Here is a 17,163-nt window from a genome sequence, read left to right on the forward strand (position 1 = left end):
GAACGCAATCACGACTGCTCATAGCGATTTATTTTTTTGTCTAAATTCCTTTCGGTTAAAAGGAAAAAAAATCATTGCTTGTCATTCGCTAAACGAGCGCCTAAGGCTGGGTTCACACTGCGTTTTTGCAATCTGTTCAACGTATCCGTTTTTTAATTTGTTACTTTTAACGGACAGAAAAACGTAGTCAAAACTGCTTTTGTGTCTGTTAAAAAAGACCGCATCCGTTTCGATCCTTTTTTTTAATAATGGAAGTCAATGGAAAAACGGATCCAAACGGATGACACACAATTGCATCCGTTTTTTTTGCATCCGCTTTTTCCATAAAACATATACGTTAAACGGATTGCAAAAACGCAGTGTGAACCCAGCCTAAGCGGTTTATCTGTACGTGTAAAAGGACCCTTACTGTCACCTGTTAGGTGATTTTAATTAAGCCGCCCAGGATGGAAATTGACTTCTGTGGTATATAGATTTTATATGACTTGAAGCAAATTTTCTTAATAATCCTGTTTACCCGCCCACATGGGCCAATTGACAATTTTTAGGGTAAGCTGGACTCTTTAAGTGAATCTGTCATTCCCTGAATGCCTACCAAGCTGGTAGCACCGCTAGATAGCACTGTCATAATTTTCACAAAAAAAAAAAAATCTCAAGTCTTCCAGTATTTATCAGTTGCTGTATGTCCTGCAGGAAGTGGTGTATTCTTTGGTGCTCTCTGCTGCTGCCACCTCTGTCCATGTTAGGAACTGTCCAGAGTAGTAGCAAATCCCCATAGGAAACCTCTCCTGCTCTGCAGACTGGAAAGAATGCACCACTTCCTGCAGGACATACAGCATCTGATAAGTACAGAAAGACTAGAGATTTTTTAATAGAAGTAAATTACAAATTTCAGGCACTTTCTGGCACCAGTTAGTTTGAAAGATTTTTTTTTTGGGGTGATCTACCCCTTTAAGGATAGAATGGAGGGGAGCAAGGCCCCGTTCCCACTGAGGAAAGGTAGCGGAATTCCGCGACGGAATTGTCCGCCGCGGAATGCCGTTAGCCTCCCGCTCATAATGGGAGGCGCGCGCTCCTGCCCTGTCTGCGCTGAAGAATGAACATGTTCATTCTTCAGCGCGGACAGGGCAGGAGCGCGCGCCTCCCATAGACTCCCATTATGAGCGGGAGGCTAACGGCATTCCTCAGTGGGAACGGAGCCCAAGAGTGTTAGATGGAAGGCAAGAGAGGAGGATGTTACAGTAATCCAAGTGGGAGATAATGAGGGCATGTACCTGCAGATTAGTTGCATCAGGGTTGGGAAAAGAGACGATTCGGGCAGTGTTTTTGAGGTGGAGAAGGCAGGGGGTGGTCAGGGCCTTAAAGGGGTTATCCAACGCTACAAAAACATGGCCACTTTTTCCTCTCTCTTGTCTCCAGATTGGGTGGGGTTTGGAACTCCGTTCCATTCAAGTAAATAGAGCTTAAAGGGGTTATCCAGCGCTACAAAAACATGGCCACTTTCCCCTACTGTTGTCTCCAGTTTGGGTGCAGGTTTTGAAACTCCATTTCCATTGAAGTAAATGGAGCTTAATTGCAGATCACACCTGAACTGGAGACAACAGTAGGGGGAAAAGTGGCCATGTTTTTATAGCGCTGGATAACCCCTTTAAGGTGCGGTATAAGTGTAGTTGTTTCTATGAATCTCATTCAAATCAATGGGACGGTCGCAAAAATTCCTGCTCAGTGTGAATAAAACCCTAATGGGGGGCTTGGTGGGCACTGCTATGGGTAAACCCTGGTGTTTCTGTGAGACATTGTGACTATATGAGGTTATGGCCCACACACTATATATATATATATATATATATATATATATATATATATATATATATATATATATATATACTGAGGGCTGTGCACACAACTGGAAATTTCCATTGAAACTTTTCTTCAATGAAAAACTATGATTCATCCAATTGGTTCCTATTTCGCAGAGTCCCCCTTACATACGGGCCATCCCCGCCTGTCATTGCGTCTGAGGCGTCACCTCTACCGCACCAGCATGAGAACAACTGGGACTATATTACGTTACCTCCCCAACGGGCGGCTCACCGCGCGGAGGATAACAGCGCTGTAGATCCGGCTGGGGTCGCGCCCGTCCGTCCGTTCTCGGCCTCTGATTGGCTGTGCGCTCTGCCTGTTCGGAGAGGCGGGAGGGGGTGTCGTGTGAGCTGCGTTTCCGGTTGCGAGGACTGCTCGGTGCGATAGCGCTAGGGAGGAGGAAGAGTGCGGGGAAAGCCGAGGCTTCAGCTGCTGACACACCGGTCACCACTACCCCAGTATACAGATCAGTGCAGGCAGCGCCTCACAGAAACGCTTCGAAGACGGAAGACGGACAGATAGGTAAGACCCCCGGGATGAGGGAGCTCGTGTGCGGGCTGTGTGCGCCCACCGCCGTGATCAATCACTGGCAGCCACTGTCCTGTGCGTATCCGCAGTGTGTGTACGGGGCGCTGCGGGCGGCAATGCGGGCTCCAGATGTGTCCGGCTGTGCGGCTTCCACGTATCCCATAGATCACAGTGATAGATCGGGAGGTGGGCGAGGAGCACCTCATGGCGTCACCCGCAGCGGCTGGGGGGAGGCACTCTGGGGCCAGTGTATGTGTGTGTGTATATATATATATATATATATATAGATATATATATATATATATATATATATATATATATATATATATATAATATGTGTATATAGCGGCTGGGGGGAGGCACTCTGGGACCAGTGTGTGTGTATATATATATATAGCTTCTGGGGGGAGGCACTGCTGGGGCCAGTGTGTATGTATATGTATATATATATATATATATATGTGTGTGTGTCTGGGGGGAGGCACTGCTGGGGCCAGTGGGTATATATATATATATATATATATATATATATATATATATATATATATATATATATATATATGTAGCGTCTGGGGGGAGGCACTGCTGGGACCAGTGTGTGTATGTGTATATATATATATATATATATATATATATATATGTGTGTGTGTCTGGGGGGAGGCACTGCTGGGGCCAGTGGGTATATATATATATAATATATATATATATATATAGCGTCTGGGGGGAGGCACTGCTGGGGCCAGTGTGTGTGTGTGTATATATATATATTTGGGAACTCCATCCTGCTTGCAGTCCTGGGGGCAGCGGCTGCAGGGTGCCTGGGTGGGGGGCAGTGGCTGCAGGGTGGGGGAGGGCCGCACCATTTAGGATCTGTTCACACAGGGTTGAAATGCTGCAGATTTATTGCAGGCTGTGACCTTCCAAATACCTCATATGTGAGATCCACCACATACCTGCAGCATTTCAGTCCGGTGTGAACATAACCCTTATACTATGGCTGATCAGTTAGGATTGTACTGCTTAGTGATGTGTAATATTTATATACTGTATGGCTGCCTACTACAACTCCCAGCATTCCCTTCCCGGAGTGCTGTAGTCTTCCAGTAGCTGCACTGCTGTAGGGAGTAGCTGTACATGCTTCTGGTCAGAGTCTATGCTGACAATTGTCCGATGTGCTAAGACTATGGGTGAAACACGTTGTGCACCTTGTAAGACGGCTGGGCGTGTTATAGGGCTGACTGCTATGATGTTAACCCCTTGGAGCATCGGTGATTGTTAGAAGGGTGTGGGTGCCCGGGAGGGCGTGGGCTCCATGTGACTGTATACTGTCCACTTCTACACACAGGGCACTCCTGTAAGTGTCTATGGGGCGGCAGGTAATGCCCAGTATCTGGGTCTGTGCCCGCACCCTTTGACCTCACTTGCAGATGGTTGTAAATACTTTGTGTTTTGTGTAGGATGACTCTGCTTTTCTGCACAGTTCACAATATAACATTCAGGGCAGTAATAATAATACACCAGCTTTTCTAGCTCTCGCCTATTGTATATACAGGGCTGACCTTCTGTTGGATATGACGTCCCCCGTGTGCATTCTTTGTGTTACGTTCAGTTTGTTCCCTGGGGAAGAAGCCTTATGCACAGTGGGGGACTCAGGGAAACTTGTGCAGAGGAACTGTTGCTCACAGCAGCCAATTGGATTCCAGCTTTCATTTTTGAAATGAAAGGCGCAATTTAATTGGTTGCTGTAGGTGACAGCTCCTCTGCGCAAGGTTTGATAAATCTCCCCCAGTGTTCTTAGTCTCTCCACATTGGCCTTAGGCCTCTTACTCACTAGCCCCTGTGTATTACTGAGGGATATAAACTCCCAAAATGGCTGTCTACCGATGTGTAACACTTCCTTTCTCTATATACAATCCCCAGTCATGTTTCAAGGCTCTTCATGAATTGAACATTGATTTGATCGGCTGCTACCACCAATAGGTGGCAGTGAGGAGTAAGCTTTTTCCCTTTTTGAAGGAGAAATAGTGTGCACTTCTTTTCCCATGGAGCGTAAGACCCCCTTATGCTAGTTTGGTGGTCTCCTCAGTACCACTTTACCACACCCATAGATTTGAATGGAAAAAAATAATCAAAAAAGCCCTGCGCCCTGCTTTATCTAAGTTGTCATTACAGAGGTATTCCAGGAAAAATCACAGGATAGGGGAGAGTAGGAGACTGCAAGAGGTGACCTCTGCCCCCCCCCCCCCCCCCCCCCACCTCGGCTTCTGTATTATGAAGAGCTGTAGGTACGGCCCAAGTCATTCCTATGGAGCCAATGGAAAGAGCCGAGTAACATTGCTCTTCCTGCGTACTCGCCTCTTTCCATCGCTCCATAGGAATGAATAGAGCAATGGGTCACATGCTCTACCTGCCGTACGTGCTATGCTCTTAATAATACAGGAGTCGGGGCCTGTACAGGGATGGGGGGGGGGGGGGGTTACAGAGGTCTGGAAAAATTTGTTTTTTTTTCCTGCGATACCCCTTTAAGTTTCATGATGATCTGTTATGTATCAATTTTGATTTACTTAAAATCTGACTGGAACCCTGACATACAGAATTAAGGTGTTCCCTCTGCCCATAGGGATCAGGCTGCTGTGTCACTACTTTTCCCACATGAAGGTGTCATATTGTCAGGGCGTCCTGTCTATAATGATGTGCCCAGTCAGAATGCCATGATGCCCTCCACGTCCTGGATCTTTGATACTTACATCTCTAGCTGCTCCCGCTCTTCTTTCCTGCTTCCTCTCCAGAATCCTTCTCTTTTTGTGACCTGTTAGAGTATACAGAGAATAATTTCCCTAAAATCTTTTTTTTTTCCTTTTGAGAGCAGGTCACAATGGCCAGCCCCATACTGTGGATGATATATAAAGAGGGTTATCCTATGTATCTTTCAGGTATTTTCAGATATTTATATAGAAAACCCTCCCTCCGCTTCATATGATGACCCAGAAAATGTAATTCCCAAAGCTGCCTGTAGATTCTACACATTGGTCATTGAATCCTTCCAGTAATGTTATGTATGTGGGGTAGACGTGGGTCAGACCTGCCCGCTCCTATTGTTTCCATGGTGTCTGACATATGTTCATCATAGCATTGTATTGCTATGGGGAGGGGGTGCCTGACCTGATAATTCATCTTAAATCTATGGTCACGGTAAGCAATGGGCAGTGTATGCAAAAAGTGGAGCAGCCCTAGCATCCGGAAATGATGGGTATGAAAGGAGACTGCTCGCATGTATTCACTGAGCCTGAAAATGTGTGCGGGGCGTTTGGCTACCCAGAGCCAGGGCATCTGTTCCTTTTATTCTGGCTCATCTGTGAGCGAACCTTGTCTGTACTAGCAGAGGAGGAGGAAGACTATGGGGGTGACGCTGCTGATGTCTTATTTTATAGATTTCTGTATATTTGTATTTCTACAGAATGGTTTCAGTAAAGCTTTGTAGCATGGTCTGGTGGAAGACCTCATAAATCCTGGTAATGGGGGAGGCGATTTCACCATTTGTGACGTAGCTGGCCACCTGTATCTGGTTACTTGGGGTGGTGATCCAGTAGTCAGATTCCCCAAAAGATTTAAGGGTGGGCTCGCACGTAATGGCATTGCAATGGATTTCACGTTGCGAATTCGCAGCAAAATCTGCTGCGATTCCCTTACCGTCCGTTTCAACAGGTTCACAGACTTGCAGCATTTCCATTTCGCTGTGAGTATGTAAACGCCGTCTCCTTTAACTTACATACTTTACCGATCCACGCTTCTGGGGCTCCTGGCTCCCTGACATCCCGCTTAGCCAGTCAGTGGCTGCAGCAGAACCGGGCACGGATTGGCTGAACAGGATGCAGGAAGTCAGGAGCCCTAGAAGCAGGCCGGAGCGCGGATTCACTGCGCCCTCACAGGTTAAGGGGGCAACATTACATACAGCGGACTGGAAATCCTGCTGCACATAGGTATACCTGTTGAAACTGACAGTGCCGGGAATTGTAAGGGATTTCTCTGCGAACTCGCACCGTGAAATCTGTGCATCTTGGAGGGGACTCTCTCAGGGGCCCAATAACAGCAGTAAAATCACCCTGTCACCACTCTAAAGAGCTAATGTGCGAACACCATGCAGGTTTGTAAGCATCTTTAGAGACAACAGGTACGCTTTAGGGTTTTAAAGAAAATGTTGTCTAACCAGTGTGCACACTACAGAGGTATCTAACCTGCTGATATCTCCCTATAGCGCTGAGGCTGAAGGTGAGTTTTTCTGCTCCATCCTCAACGCTGTTTTCATGTAGTTTATTCATATGCTAATACAGCGTTTTGGTGCACAATCCGCCCCAGCTGGCCCATCCCCTCTAATGAATATTAGTGGTGGCGTAGCTTCTGTGCTCATTAGTTGCACTCTGGATGTATATTCATCAGGAGGGAGGAGCCGGCTGGGGCGGACTGGTGCAGTAGCCCCACCCACAAGGCACCAAACCGCATCATTAGCATATAGATGGAACTATAAAGTACACAAAACAGTGCTGAGGATGAAGATAAGAAACTTGCCTTCATCCTCAGCGCCCCTTTCGCTATAGGGACATATCGGCAGGTTAGATGTAACAGATGATGGCATACCATATTAGTGGCAGTACATTGTGGATAGTGGTGGCGCTCCTTCATACATAGCCTGAGCATGCATGTGTCTTCAGTAGGAAGAAGCAGTGGGGTCTCATGGTCCTCATTCACATTTGATGGGGGATGGATTAAGCCCACTTTCATTGAGTGTGTACGGGAACCTGTACTGTAGGCCGGTTACTCTATGTGCTGCTTGCGTTTTTAAAAACTCAGTGCGATATTCCATGGGAAACAATACAACATATTGGCACAGCCACAGCTTTCTAGGATGGATTTGTTTACCTGGCTGCTCGCAGTTTTCTTGCTGTGTTCTAAGCATTTACTTTCCTGTAAGATGCTTAAAGGTTCACACCCCAGTGTGATTTCTGAGCCACCACATATGTATCTTCCTAAGACCTTTATTGGGATTGACCGGCACGACTCTGCATCCTTCATTGTAGTCCCTAAAATGACCCATTTGGTAAGTTTATCATTTGCTTCATAAGTCACATGATCCAGTCATAGACATAGTGTACCCTGTAAGGACTTGTGGAATTTTACACATGGAAAATGCTGGTATTCTGACAGTCATCTGGTTTCAATCCCGTCGCTTGCTGGCTGAGTAAAACCAAGGCGGGTGGGACTCTTCAGGACAGTCACTCTTGTCTAATAACATGGGAGGATGTAGCACCTGTCTGGTGTCGTCCTGTCTAGGATGGTTTTATACCAAGATCAGAGGATCAGGGGGATGTTCAGCATTTGCCTTTTTGCACGGCCGCTGTTATGCCTGTAAGTAATGTGCTGCAGGGCAACCAATTTATCATACAGTTGCACAATGTTTAGTGAATTGGTTGTTTGTATGAGTTAGTATATTCTTCAAACATACCCGTCGCTACATCACCGGGGAACGGCCATTCCTAAATGCTTAGTAACTTCCCGAGTTTAGCTCCACTTTGGAATAGCTTGACTTCTTACCTGTTATGTAATAAACCATAACTTTATAGAGGTCCTATCACCACTGCTCCCTGTCTTAGTAAATGTTTGCTTCCGTCTTCATGGAATTACAATTCTGGAGCATTTTTCCCGTAACTTGCTATTGTTTCCTGTTCATTCATATTTATTTTCACCTGGGTATTACCATGCTTTGTGAAGGGGCATGTCTTTATCGTCTGGCACAGTCAGCTTTGATAGGATAGTTTTGGTATATGACATACCCTCCACCTGGTTATACCCAGCTGTCCATTTATGCATACATCTATGCGGCTGTGTCAATACAGTACTGCATCATAGTGATACATTGCAAAAATATTGCACCAAAAGATTAACTGTATTAGTTGAGATGGGAATATGCCTTTAAGTAATAATCTCATAGGAATAATAATATACTTGATTACCAAAATACCAATAATCATATTTTTAAGAAGAAATAGTGATGATGTACTATGAATAGGAACAAGTGATTGGGATCTTGGGCTAATGCACACCCTTGACCCTTGGCCCCATCATGCAGTCATTGGAGAATGCAGCCTACAGCTCCCGTGCACTTCCCGCTGACCATCTAATGTGTTTGTGGGACCTTCCATCTTCCTCTTGATAGATGGTTCAGGGAAGAGAAGGATTAGACTTGTTGACTTGCAGGAGTCTGGCAAGGCTTGGCCCTTTCTCTTCATTCGGAAGTCATGCATTGGCAGACAGGAGGGAGAGTGTGTGTGTGTACAGACACATTGGAGGAAATGCACAAGCATTGAGCCCACAGCATGTGTATGGCCGTTATATGCAAATGCTGGAATGAATAGGCCATCCTATCTGTGCATTGTTTTCATATGTAGCGTGGAACCGTCTCTAGTACATTATTTGGGTATAGCATTCCTGCTGTATTGCTCAGTTGAGATATATAGATAGAGAATTTTTATCACTTTTTAATAGGTGACATCTGTTCCCTCTAAGTGGTTTTCATGTATGGGGATTACCTCATGCTAGAAAGCTGGTATGGAATCTGTGTATCTTCTGCACCAGTAAGCATTGGGTATTTGGTAGGGATGTAATTGTTCAAGTATAACATTCTCTGTTTGATCCATACAAATCCATCCATAACATGGACATGCTAAATGTCAAATTTAGGAGGCAGTCAGACAACATTAGGAGCCAATATGGAGCCGTATGTTTCCTAGTAACCCCCATATGGTCACCAATAGCCGTACAATGTAGCTGATCAGTCCCGGCAACTTTTCATGGCTATTGGTGACTGCATGTCGGAGTGGTTTGGGCTGCATGCCCTAACCTCAGCGGCATTCCACGGGCCGAGCAACGATGTAAACTAACGCCGATCCGGTAGATCGGCGCTCGTTTACTGGGCCTATTCCACAGCCCCGATCGTGAAACAAGGGCTGCAAGGACATCATTACCGATGTCCTTGCAGCCCTTGTTTCATACGTTACCTGTCCGGGCAGAGGTCTTCTTTTCCCGGTCCCGCGCGGCAGCATAGGCTTCGGAGCGGGGCTGTCTGAACTGACAGACCGCTCACCCATTGGCTGAGCGGTCTGTAAGTTCAGACAGCCCCGCTCCGAAGCCTATGCTGCCGCGCGGGACCGGGAGAAGACCTGCAGCCCGGACAGGTAATGTATGGTTCGGCTCAAATCGTCGGTCGCCGCCACGCACTGCTATTCAACCGTAGCGATGCGGTGGTGGCGAACAACGATTTTAGGTCTGAACCTAAATGAACGATCAGCAGTCGACACTATCATCGGCTGATCACTCTCTATTCTACGGAGCGAAAATCAGCCAAATGGGGCCAATTCGTCCGATTATCGCTTCTGTGGAATAGGGCCCTAAGAAGTCTCTATAGATATTATTAAAATCGTAGTTTTAATATTCATGAAAACTTTCATATAACTTTTTTACTTTGTCAGTATTTTACCAATGTGAGTGATCAGGTCTTCCAGTTGTTTTAAGGCCCTATTACACCAAAAGATGTCTGACAGAGATTATTTTACAGATTTTTTTCAGCCAAAGCCAGGAACGGATTTGAAAAGAGGAGAAATCTCAGTCTTATCTCTACAACCTGTTCTCTGTTTATAGTCCATGCCCGGTTTTGGCTGCAAAAATCTGTAAGATAATCTGTCAGACATCTTTTGGTGTAATAGGGCCCTGGCATTTTTAGTTTAATGGTTGTCCAGAGCTCTAAGTAAACATCTTGGAATCACAGAGAGATATCCGGGAGACAGCTCACCCTTTGCCCTCTCCCAGGTATGTTTGAAACATTCTTGTGCCCTGTTGACATAGCAAGTGTTACACCGTAGTGCTCTATGTAAGCATACTTGACTATATTGTCTTGACTTGTCCAAGTATGCAGCCAAGATGCATGCTGGATGTGTTCTCGGAACCGGAAAATACCAGCATGCAGCCTGGCGTCTGACGGTAGTGTCTACATTGAGGAGCCATGTTGGAGTCACTTTAGAGAGATGCGCTGCTTTAGAAATCTACTGGTAAGATTGATATATCTTGCCAGTGTTGCCTAAGGGGGTTAGGTCTGTAATGTCCATTAGATAAGGATGCAGAGGGGTCATGTATCTACTTATGTCTCTCTTACCCAATGAAATAAACATGCTTGCAGCTTTTCACCTGTACTTCTTATCGACTGCTGGATTATACATAGGACACAGTTTTGTCCCAAAGCTTGAAATGTTTTAAAATACAGGTAGAAGTCTTTGCTGTACTAAGGCCCTATTCCACGGAACGATTATCGGCCGATAATTGTCCCGTGGAATAGAAGGCAACGATCAGCCAACATCGTTCATGTCGGCTGATCGTTGCGTCGTTCAAACATGTTGACAAATGACTCATACAGCAACGATCTGCTGCCGTCTCTTTCTGGAATAGGAGCAGCGGCAGCAGACCTTTGCTGTGGGCTGCCCGGACGATCTAGTGATCACCCGGGCAGCCCTCCCGGGGAGTAGCGGCTGCAGCGAGCGGGGAACGAGGAGCAAACGAGCACTGAGCGCTTTTTTTGCTCCTCTGCATCACCCCGTGGAATAGGGGCTTTAAAGAAGTCCCATGAAACAAAAAATCGCCAGCAGGCAGGGGGGTGAGGGAACATAATAAAGAAAGTATACTTACCCATACAGGTGAGTGAATCTACGGGGGCATGTGGACAGGGGTAAGTATACTTTATTATGTTCCAGCACACCCCTGTCTCCCTCTTTACCTTTTTTTTTTTCATAGGACTTCTCCTTTAATATCTTTAACAGAAAACTAACAAAAAAATAAAACTTTCTGTCCACCCACGTTGCTTGGGTATTCCAAGTTAGCCATACACCTTAGCTGTTGGCCAAACGCTTATTCCGTTGGCAGCCATCTGTTATGACTCCCAACTAGTGATGTCACGATACCAGAATTTTGAGTTCGATACCGATACTAACTTTTTTATTTCGATACTCAATACCAGTTCGATACTTAGTAAAGTATAAAAAAACAAAACAAAATACAGTGGTAGAAATATAATACCCCTGCACTATTACAGTGATACCAATTTTTGGACTATTTTTATTTTATTGTGTTAAAAATAAAGTTAGTGATATCTGTCTAAGACAGCTCTGCTGCATCAGCTATCACTAAGACAGCTCTGCTGCATCAGCTATCACTAAGACAGCTCTGCTGCATCAGCTATCACTAAGACAGCTCTGCTGCATCAGCTATCACTAAGACAGCTCTGCTGCATCAGCTATCACTAAGACAGCTCTGCTGCATCAGCTATCACTAAGACAGCTCTGCTGCATCAGATACCTTGACTGCCCACACAGCTGCTATCTGCAACAATCACCAAAATTGCTGAGGAAGAGGAGGTCACACAGGATCGCACACAGACTATAGCCAGAGCAAGGCCACCCCCCCCCCCTTGTCACCCCCCACATCACTGATGTCTGCTCCTCACAGTCCCGTCCCCTCCCCCACCTGCCAGCCGGCTCTATCCTCACATGTGCTGCACATCCACCCGCCTCCTCCGTCCTCCTCTCCGGGACCTCCTGCTCTCAGTCTTCTCTCCCCACCCGCCGCCTCCGTCCTCCTCTCCGGGACCTCCCGCTCTCAGTCTTCTCTCCCCAGCCACCTCCTCCGTCCTCCTCTCCGGGACCTCCCGCTCTCAGTCTTCTCTCCCCACCCGCCTCCTCCGTCCTCCTCTCCGGGACCTCCCGCTCTCAGTCTTCTCTCCCCAGCCCCCAGACCTCTGTGCAGCTCTGGCTCCGCTGCATAAATCATTTCCCTGATAACAGAGTCTGGCCGAGCCGGACTCTATCGGAGAGACACCGGCAGCGGGGGGGTCTGCTACACACAGTAGCCACCCCTGCTGCATACGGAGTGGTTAGATGCCGCTGTCAGTGTGACAGCCGCATCTACACAAGTGCCGGCTATTTGAAAATGGCGCCGCTGGGAGCGGAGGGAGAGCCGCGCAGCGGAGGTGACCGCAGGGGGCACGGAGAGGCATACAGAGAACACGGCCAGCGCTCAGATAGCCGCCGGCCGCGTTCTCTGCACTGTACTTTATGCACTGCACTATTATGCACCGTAATATGAAGTATCGATACCAGGAAATCCTGGTATTGAATCGTTTTTTTGCCCGAAATATCGATAGTAGTATCGATATTTCGGTGCATCGTGCATCCCTACTCCCAACATCATACACATTTTATATTGGTAGAGGGGGGAAAGCTGCTGCCAGACACCTGTAGCAGCACCTTTATTTCACCTTGAGAAAAAAAGATTTGGATGTTGAAATCCAACTGGTCTGATCCTTTTTTGCTTCCCAACCTCATTGGTCAGAGGCCTCCATACACATTAGATTTTAAGTTTGTCTGACAATGTGTATGGCCAGCCTTTGTAAGGCGGTGTTCACACTTTTGTTCCAGAGGCTCTAGCACAAGTTCCATTTATTTTGTGAGATGAGCAGCAAAAAAATATTGCAAGCTGAAATCTTTTGTCCTTTTAAATCCTGGAAAATAAAGAGACACTAGATGATAACCTGATGGTCCCCATCTATGTCATTTAAGGATCTGTTTGGTATTCGTCTGTTCTTGAACGGGGCCCCAGCATAAGTGTGAACCTAGCCTAAAGCCCTTATTACACGTGGCGATGTTGGGTAATCGCTCGCTTGCTCCTTGTTCCCCGCTTGCTGCCTGCGATATTACATGCACAGACAGTGAATGGGTAAGTGCGGGGGATGTGTGCGCTGTATAAAGACAACGATCAGACAAAATCAAACGAATACAGCTGATCGCTTTGTGTAATAGGGCCTTAAAGGGGTTATCAAGTGCTACAAAAACATGGCCACACTTGCCCCATTCTTGTCTCCAGATTGCATTGGGTATGAAACTCAGTTCCGTTGAAGTAAATGGAGCTTAATTGCAAACCACATCTGAACTGGAGACAAGATAATATTATAAAAGTGGCCATGTTTTTGTAGCGCTAGATAACCCCTTTAACATATCTACATTTCAGATTTGTACCTGGATATGAAGGTTCTCCTATTTGTTCATGTTACTCATTGTATTCCCATTAGAGGCCCATAGCAGTGTCAGGTGATATTCACAGATAATATATAATGCTGTAAGGCTTCTGAATCCTGCTGTTTGACCCTAGCAGACATCTTGTTTAGTCTTGCTGCAGCGAACATAAAACCGTGTAGGAGAAATAAAGTTGAATATAGATGGAGCATGAGCGTTTTTTTTTTTTTTTTTAATGCAGATCAATGGTGATCTCCACAGCAGTGGTACATGAGTAGCATGTAAACGTTTGGAGGTTAGTGTTCCTTTAATCTGCCATGTACTCTCTCACTCCTAATACACTGCTTCCCAAGCACATCAGCTCGTGGGTTAAATATTGTGCTATGTATAGCCGGCTGGTGATTATTGTTTCAGTTGAATGCAAGTGAAATGTCAGAACATGAAAAGTGCTCCCAGCAGTTTATACAGCAGCTGCGGAGTATGTAGTGTTAGACCTGGAGAGAGAGAGACTACTTATCCTGTGCCTGGCCACCATTTAGAGGCATGACTATCATTGATTAACATTGATCAGTACTTCAAACTCAATATGCCAAAATGGCGCAAAATATGGTGACCTGTGAAATAATGTGGAACTGCTGGCGGCTACTATGTCCTGTATATATTGCAAAAAAAAGTTATTACAAAGGAAACCTAGTACCACAAACTTTTCATCCCCCTGTACTGCCCCCAGCTCTACAAAACATTTAGTCACTTCCCTATCTGAAATCCGCTTCCTCTGTTGTTCCCAAAAGGAAACTTATCATGAAGTTAGTACAACTACCATACAGCTACCAGCCACAGTCCTACTTCTGTGTCATATCTTTTGTCGCATTGCCTGTTTTCCGGAAAAACACACACTTGCACAAAATTAAAGAAACAAGTGGTATCTTTTAAAGCGTACCTGTCACTTGGTGTCTTTTAAAGAATACTTGAGTAATCAAACCCTGATCGATTAGTAGAATGGACTTTGAGTGTGACTTCTGCCGATTTGTTGTCCCGATTGGTCGCAGTCTGAACACTCAGTCCTGACCAATCAAAACTTTTGAGGTCAGAAGTTTTATATATATATATATATATATATATATATATATATATATATATATATATATATATATATATATATATATATACACACACATATATAATGTCTAGACTCGTGCTACAAATCCTGGTAAACATTATGGAATCATTACAGAAAGGAAGATGTGGTGGCACCCCATCAAGAGAGCTGACAACTAAAATACTGGAAAGGGTTATAAAACTCCCTTGGGCTTTCTTTACCCACTCAGGACCGGGGAATGTGACTGTACATCCATTTTTGCTGTGTGTTCCCACTCATGGACATAGTTACATCCTCGAATTGAACGAGCGCTGAAACTGTCAGTGATAGCCAGGCAACTTCTGGGACCTGAGCAATGCTCGGATCCTGGAATTTAACCCTATAGGTGCTGCAGTCAGAGTGATCACGGAATCTATAGAATTCTCCCTCTGTTCACCATCAGGGCTCTGCGAAGCGATTGCAGAGTCCCGATAGTAGCTATAATGACTGGAGGATTCCCTGAGACCACCTGTGTCATTGCCTTACGGCTGAGCCTGACCAGCCACTGTAGCTGAGTCTGATTAGCTATTCCTATGACAGACACAATACAATGTAATGCAGATCAGCACTGCACTGTACTATGCCATGTCATCAGGCAATCAGATTGTGAAGTCCCCAAGGTGGGACTGTAAAATAAAGTGAAATACACACACAATTCCCATATCCCCAATGCAAAAAATATATGTAGAAGAAAAAAGTGCACGTGTTGTTACGCACTTGGCGATACGACATTGCCAAAAAATGATCACATGATTAAACCCACATGGTGACCGCAGAAAATTCGAACTTAGAAAAACACTTGAAATGGGGACTTATTTCTCAAGAATATTGGCTAAAATTTATCACTAGCCTAAAGCACAATATGTCACGAAAAAACAATCTCTAGGATAAGTTAAAGCATCACGGCGCTACCACCGCATAACGTGAGACAGGAACCGGCAGAACATGATGCTACGGCTGCCATTGAAGACAATATTTAGGAAGTTAAATGCCTGTGATTATTTGTTCTTCCCCGGCCGTTACAGGTGGATGTTAGCCGGCACCCATCATGTATGGAGCCCGCTCACCATTCAACATTGTGATGTCCTTTCGTTTGTGTCATGTGTCGGGAAGGGTTTAAACAAACTTCCATGTGAGAACCACCATCTTTTTTATGTTGTATGATCACACGTTACTCTTGCCATGTCACCACTACATGAAGATACACACTTTTGTAGAAAGGATTGACATGGGAGTATATCCAACGTAATGGGGACAATCCTAGTGTCGGTGAAGCCGGATGTAGCACGCTGATATCTGTGACACTAAACTATGACACTGTGACTATTCTACAGTGTTCTCTAGCCAGTGAGAGGATAGCCGTATGTAGAATTCATGGGTAAAGGATTTTTTTATTGTATTAAGTGCCAGAGCCAAGAAAGAGTTACGCTTCTGGTGCTTACCCCAGAGAGAACGCTACGTCATGCTATGAACTAAACCTGGACATAAAAGGGTAACACTTTCCCTAGGTGGATTCCGGATTTTGTGTGGGTACTGAGAGCGGCTGTTACCCAAGATGGTAATCTCCCAAGGAGCGGTGTGCGGCCCGGACCTATTTTTGGCCATATTAATGTGTTTGAGTGTTAATCTCCCAGTATGTAAAACAAACCGCTGCTTCTCTTTTGTTGGCCTTTCTAAAAGCCTATGGCGCTGGCAAATAATCCAGCTGAAAACTGCAGATATTGCTGTTCCTCAAGTCTTTAGATGTCTTGTAGGTATCCAGGAATGCTGTCTAGGCCAGACACCATGGACTGTTGAGAACCATTTAAGCCCTTCATATTTTTTTTTTTTAAGTCTTCATTCATAAATATATCTTTACTATTGGCCACATATTAGCCAGCACCAATGCATCTCTCTTTCTGGCGTTGCAATGGTTACTCGTCCCCTGCGCCCATGCCGTTGAAGCGTTGCCAGCTCTAATTGGCTGCGTACCAGTGGCAGACGCTTCCTTTTTTATTCTTTTCTTCTTGAAGTCTCTGCAGATCTGATGTCACTACTGCTTTGTGTCATAGAAGGAACGCAGTCTAGAAAGGGTGCTTGGATGTGATGCAATCATTTTACCTTCACTTCACTTTGAACATTGACCTATAGTCTATAAAATCTCAGTTTTTGTGTATTATACCCACTAAGGCCATGTTCACATGGCGTTAGACACCGGCCGTTCTGTGACCCAGCCGTGTCACAGATCGGCCGCTGTCTGAGAAGATCATGATCTTCACTTCAGCTGAATTCGGATGTGGGTGCATCAGTGTGCGGCCGCATCCGAATTTCCCGCTGCACACAATAGTGTGCGGCCGGAGCCGCACGCTACGTTGTGTGAACTGACAGGTTCTCTGCTGCTGCTATTCAATGAATAGTGGACGCATAAAAGCGACATGTCAGTATTTTGCAGGGCCGCTAGTGATCTATGTGTATACACTCCGGCTGGGATTACCTCTAGCTTGAAGCAACTCAATGGGACACTATTTGTCCAGGTTATGCTATGAT

The 17,163-nt window shown here is 45.5% G+C and overlaps 1 protein-coding gene across 2 annotated transcripts in view; it reads left to right on the plus strand.

The window, feature by feature from the left end:
• The window catches only part of CORO1C (coronin 1C), a 58,093-nt gene that overhangs the window by 12,105 nt on the left and 28,825 nt on the right, over positions 1-17,163 (plus strand). Inside the window, exon 1 of one of the 2 annotated variants that reach the window (XM_069961402.1) lies at positions 2,183-2,385. The exons of the other annotated variant lie outside the window; for it this stretch is intronic. The gene's annotated coding sequence lies outside the window, so the exon portion shown is untranslated. Of the gene's footprint in view, positions 1-2,182; positions 2,386-17,163 lie in introns of those variants that run through there. 2 annotated transcript variants of the gene reach the window in all.

The sequence above is a fragment of the Dendropsophus ebraccatus genome, chromosome 3, assembly GCF_027789765.1.
Source record: "Dendropsophus ebraccatus isolate aDenEbr1 chromosome 3, aDenEbr1.pat, whole genome shotgun sequence".
Lineage (NCBI taxonomy): Eukaryota > Metazoa > Chordata > Amphibia > Anura > Hylidae > Dendropsophus > Dendropsophus ebraccatus.